This window comes from Triticum aestivum, chromosome 6D (genome assembly GCF_018294505.1).
Source record: "Triticum aestivum cultivar Chinese Spring chromosome 6D, IWGSC CS RefSeq v2.1, whole genome shotgun sequence".
Taxonomy (NCBI): Eukaryota; Viridiplantae; Streptophyta; class Magnoliopsida; order Poales; family Poaceae; genus Triticum; species Triticum aestivum.
Window position 1 is genome coordinate 140,640,903 of NC_057811.1, and position 6,000 is coordinate 140,646,902.

Sequence of the window (6,000 nt, forward strand, 5' to 3'; positions counted from 1 at the left end):
GCTAGGGTTGTCTTCTCCCCTGGGCCCCTTCATGAAAGTGTCTTGTATAGACATGATGGAGTTGTTGGCACCTCATCGACCGCTCATACGAGCGCTTGCGGTCGCATGCAAAGCCGTCTTTTGCTCTGGTGCGCCTGGTGGCTTGGCTCTCCACATGGAAGTTGCTCCATGTGACTTGATTTGCAGTAGTTCTCCTTGGTTTCCTTCCATATATGATATTTCCTGCCAAACAATGGAAGAACCTATTTTCTTCTCTTTTGAAGGATTAGCGTTAGAAATAACCGAGAAGTAACAAAGATCCAATGAAAACCCAAAAAGAATCACTCAAAAAATATCACAAATTCTCGAGCCATCATTCGGCACTCTTATTTATCGAAAGGCTACAGCTGATCCCCTATACTTGTGGGTTATCAAGACCTTTTCTGGCACCTTTGTTGGGGAGCAATAGCGTGGGGTGACACTAAAAAAACACTTTTGTGATAATACTGTTTGTAACAGTAAGACCCGTTTTCTATCATGCATGTACATCTGTGACTTTATGACAGAATCAAGATAGTCATACCTGTGCTGTCGTAGAAGTGTTCCATGACAATAATACATTTACTAGTAGAGTGCCCGTGCGTTGCTACGGGCAACAATGTAATTGAATGGATAAAACAAATAATTAAATACGATAGATAATGTTAATGGAACATTTTAGAATGGCAACATTGATCTCAGCACACCACAAGCTTAGTTCAAAACTTAATGGGTTCCATAACCAAACTTATCCAAAGAGGACGACAACATGGCCTGCATTCTCCATTTTAGTGTTGCCAACGTAAGGAGACCTAGCTGCCCAATAGTATCTAACTCAAACACAAACTTCATATCATAGAATCTCCTTTAAGACCGTTCCATATATTCCTTGTCTCCATGTTCAAACTTAGCCACGAGGGCCTCAGCGACTTGATCTACTTTAATGCACCCGCCTTCCAAGTGTTCCACCTCTTAGGAGCAATTGTCCTGCTGTAAACAACTGTTAGTTGTTTCATCTTCTCAGGTAGTCCCACGAATCCACTTGTCAGACAGTCCAATCAATCCAAAAGAAATAAAAATCATTTATAATTAGTAAACAATTACAGTGGAAAAGGACAAACAACAATAGGATCTTGAATAAAAAACTCCACATGCACAAGTAAATTTTTATAACAGCAGATCCTCTCCCATTCTCCACATTCGTTTACAAAAGAAATTCAAAATATATAGTACCAATCCAAAAAAATGGAGTCCAAAAGAACCGGATCGTCCTACATCTATGGCAAAACTGCCTGCTTGCGGTTGAGATAATGACTTTCTCAAAATGACAGATCCTCCAAAAGTGATAAAAAAGTAGGCTAATTAATGTTTTCAACTGAAGACGTCCAGGAAAAAAACTGAAGACGGCCAGGGCTTAAACCAACATTTTTTGGCATGCTGACTTTTAGTTCTAATAAAAAAGAAAAGAACAAAGAACACAATACAAGTGGCAAAAGGAAGTATGGTGCAAAAAACTCCATGGCAAAACTTTTTATACTGATATCCAAAGTTGCGTCACAGATTATGTATTCTTTGTGTTGTTCTTTTTAAAACTACACGCTCGCAAGGAAGTATAAAAACAAAAATATACCAGTCAGTACATACCTTGCAACATAAGGGTCAATTCATTACATTTTTTTATCGAAAAAGGCTTTCGCCTCACTTTATATATAAAGCAACCACCACACATTACAACCAACAACAAGAAAGGAAAAGAAAACAAAAATAAAATTGACAAGATACAAACACTATAGAACAGCAAACACTGGCCTCAGATCATGCCAACAGCGCGACCGCGACAAGGGGCAATTCGTCACAGGAGGAAAGCTACGCTCCATCAACTCCCTAGGGTCCCTGTTGTCCCACCTTCCGTCGTTGCCTCCGAAGAGGGCACCCCTGCCCTCTTGTCTTGGATCGAAGGATGCCGTTCCTCTCACAGGAACACATACGCCACCACCGTCTCCGGCCAAGACCAAGAAGCCCACACCACTACCGAGCAAGAACACTACTGAAGAATTGGCAGAGCACCACCGCGTCGAGCCCCTGACCCCTATGGACTCCCAAGGTGGCACTTTCACGAAGTAACCGATGCCGATGCGCCGTCACCACCCAATCAAGAGATTTTAGGCTTTCGCCGCCCGGGACCAGGGTGGGGAGACGGTCTCGATGTCGCCCACCAGAGGGAGAAACGGCGCCGAGAGCGTCGCCGACATCGTGACTGCCGACTGGAACCGCCAGTCATGGGTTTCCCCTGACCCCGAGCCCACACCTCCATTGCAGCGCCAACCATCCAAGCAGGATGCCCGGGGGAAACCCACAACCTGCTGGCAGAGAAAATCAGGCGCCGGAGCAGCCACTATCTTCAGTTCGGGACCACGCCCACCGCCGCCTCGTCACCCAGCAGGGCCAAGACGACGCACCACAGCACCGACGCCCCCCCCCCCCCCGGTAGAGGAAGGAGAGGCGCCCTATCCATCAGTAGTCGCCGCCACCGCAAGCCCTTGGGGTCCAGAACAGATGCTCTGGGCCAGACCCGTACCACGCCGCCGCGGAGCTGCACCGCCACCGGGTCCATGCATCCCCACCGCTGGGCCCAACTCCCCCACGAGCGGCGGCCCGCACCGCCGAGATCCCGACCAGGGGAGGAAGGAGAGAAGCCCCGCCGCTGCTAGCGCCGCATGGCCTTCGCCCGGCGTACGCCCTCCGGCAGCAGCGAGGAGGAGGGAAGGACGATTGGGGAAAGCTAGCGCCGGCGGCGGATCTCGCCCCCCCCCATTGATGCGCTCGCGGGGCGCGTCGTGGGAGGGGGGGGGGTTTCAGTTCACAAGCAACGACTAATAGCAGTAACATAACACCCCAAGTACCAAGCAATTTACCTCTAGTCCTTTTGATAACCATGCAAGTGGCTTCAGGTTCACGAACACGCTGGATAGGTTTAGCTCCCTCTAGTTATTTTGACAACCATGCAAGTGGCTTCAGGTTCATGAACACGCTGGATAGGTTTAGCTCCGGTACAAAAAGATTCAAACCTGAGAAGTCAAAATTTTAAAATAGTTCAACTAACAAGAGCTTGTGTACCGTGTTGGGTAGGTTTACCTCCATCAAAATCTTAATTCTCTCATATTACTCAAGGATGTAACTTATTAGCTTCTATAAATCTCTAGAATCGGCAACTGTCCGTGATTTATTAGGATTAACACATTTACCGGAAGATGTATTGTTGATCTGCATAATTACTAAAAGAGCAAAAACAAACATTCTGCATATATATCACTGAATCTGCATATTATTATCTCTACGTACTAACAAAACCCGTACGAGTTCAACACAGAGACACATAAAAAATAGAGAATTATGTTATTGATTGGCCAAAGAACAAGCAACAGTACAATGCATCTCATGTCAATTTCCACACTGCCAATGCCGAGTCTCATCCATGGTTTACAAACAGTTTTAAATATAGAAAGAGCCATCCGAGTTGGCAAGTAACATCCATTAAAAAATTATGCTTAGACAATCACCTCCACAAGCAAAACTACAAAATGAAATTTGTTGCATCTTCATTAAACCGTCAGATGTATACGAATAGAATCAATCGCGTGCTTGGAGAGGAGTTTGCTAGGGTTTTGATCCATAGAAGCAACACGGAGGAAAAAAGGGACACATGTGGGAGTAAGGGTTTCTTCTATACTGCAACCATGACGGGCTACGGAGACAAGCCTGGCGGCGTCCTCAGGAGGCCAGGAGCTCCACACCTTCCTCAATGCCGCTGGCATAGGTTTGAGTCTGTGGTGTCAAATCGCTAGGTCACCCGCGTCAGTGCTTGAATCGCCGTCGTTGAACTGCATGTTCATCCACCTGTCGTTGTTGCACGGCGTACAAGCAAGTTTGCTGACAATTGGTATTATGGAGCAGCGCATACCTTTTTATTCCCTATAATCATTTTCCTTGCTTGTAGACAATCTGAGTCATTTATACAGAAGCTACAAATGTTGGTGCAAGCTAGCCATCGTCTTCATGAGTCGACCCCAAAATGCATTCCAAAGCTAACAGTTGGGTCGATCGTATCATCCCTAAAATGTCATTACAAGAAATTCAGTGAACTTCAAATAAAAGCACAACGGTAGGACGATTGGCTAAAGTGAGGAATGCACATGCAACATCGAAGGTAAATCTCGGCATCAAAACTTGGGTTTCCTGTGTCATAACAAAATATGGTATTGGCACTTAAATATCTATATAAAAGTTCAGAAGTTGCTTTCAATGCTTATCGTAAGAACCCTTTTTACAAGATAACTTGGGGCTTCGTACACCATACCAAACTTAGCTCAACAACAAGGGAAAGTAGTGGCTGCACCCACTTTCGGTGCACCCACGATGCACCCACGCAAGAAAACATATCAAAACATTTAGAAAAAATCTGAAACTTCGTGGAAATGATCGTCAACAAATGTTATGAGGGCTTGCAAAGTTTGATGGTCAAATAACATTCGAGAAGCGCTCTACAAAAAAGACAAAATTGCAAAATCTGCTCAAACAGTGCACGTACATTTTGACTAATTTTCAGTGATTTTGTCTTTTTTGTAGAGAGCTCCTTGAATGTAATTTGACCACCAAAATTTGCAAGCCCCCATAACATTTGTTCATGATCATTTCCACGAAGTTTCAGATTTTTTCGAAATGTTTTGATATGTTTTTTTTGCGTGGATGCACCGAGAGTTGGTGTAGAAGAACCACTCTCCAACAACAAACAAATTAAGTGTCTAATCATAGCGAGCTAGTAGCCCTCTAAATCCCACGAATGAAATAGGTACGACCATGCAAGATTTCTTTCTTTACTTGATCATTTTTTTAAAGCTTGTCACATAACTGGAAACCATTGCGCGGACTGTCCCTCGCCTAGAGCATCGACTCTATAAATATTACACATTTTGTCACTGGGCACTCCTGAATCAAAAGGTACAGGCATGGAGCACACGACGCAATAGAGCAGAAGAGAATGATGCACCTGAAACTTCCGCACCGCATTAAGGTTCGTGGGATTCTTGTCCGGTGAAACAACTTGGCCTATAGGAACCCAAATATACCAGCACAACTAAATTAGAACCAATGAGGCAATGCACATATAGCCAAATTTTTATAGAAGGATCACGCGCCTTGTGAGCATACACCATTCCTCCGGTCACTTGTAATGGCACCATGGAGCGCACAAGCTGGGCTGTTGAGATGCATCCTCCGTTGCCTCGGTCAAATGCGCGGAAGGCCTCGGAGACCTGCAAGCGGCCGACTGAGATAGAGGAGCGACAACGTCAGAGGAGAAGTTGCGAAGGAGAGGGTGACATCGTCGGCGCTGTTACCATCACTGTGCCGATCTCGTCCCGTGCAGGGTAGGTGTCGGGGTTGTCATGCGACATATGCCAAAGGATGGCTTATCATGATGGAGGATAGTAAGACGTCGCCGGTGCCAGGAAACGGGATGAGTCGTAGACGCGTACGCCGGCGAACTTTACCCAGGTTCGGGGCTCTCCTAGGAGACAACACCCCTAGTCCTGCTCTGCGGGGTCTTCGCATGATCACTAGATCAACAATGGTGGCTACAAGCTTGCTCCTTGAGCTGTTTCTCTAGAGGAGGAAGAAGAACAAGGCTAGCCCTAACTTCACTCCGTCTATGTGTGTGTAATCTCTATGAGGCTGAACCCTTTGCATTGGTGTCCTGGGGGGTTTATATAGGCCTACTCCCCAGGGGTATAATGGTAATCTGGCCGGGTGTAGGACCCGGCTGTCAGTGTCTATAGTCGCCGGCTTCTCCGCCGGCCGCTGGGGCCCGCCGCCTGGTGGGTCCCGCCGGCTATCTCATACTTGGCCAACAGGCCGCGCCCGCCGCTGGCGGGTCCTGCCAGCTGCTTAGTACTGTGGCAGTGCCATTGATGATGTGTGCTTTGT